Here is a 285-nt window from a genome sequence, read left to right as displayed (position 1 = left end):
GAGTCTCATCATGCCCCGTTTTTCTTCTATTTCACACTCAGGCTGAAAAAAACCTGCTGCGAATCTGCCTGCCGCCGGAAGGCTTGTTGGGTTCTGCTCCGGCAGCGGAAGCGGAAGTTTCGGGGGATGGCGACTGTGGTGGCCTGGAGCTGGGGAGTTTAGTGCGGGCCCGGCCTTCGGGGGGACTCGCTTCTCGGACAGTCGTTGTTACTGCGAGTTTTCTCCTCCTCGCGGCATCCGCTGGTGATGTACGGCGGGGTCGGGGGGTCTCGACGGGACCCAGAA

This window comes from Pterocles gutturalis, unplaced genomic scaffold, assembly GCF_000699245.1.
Source record: "Pterocles gutturalis isolate BGI_N339 unplaced genomic scaffold, ASM69924v1 scaffold8746, whole genome shotgun sequence".
In the NCBI taxonomy this organism is placed as follows: Eukaryota; Metazoa; Chordata; class Aves; order Pterocliformes; family Pteroclidae; genus Pterocles; species Pterocles gutturalis.
Note: the sequence above shows the minus strand (reverse complement) of the source record.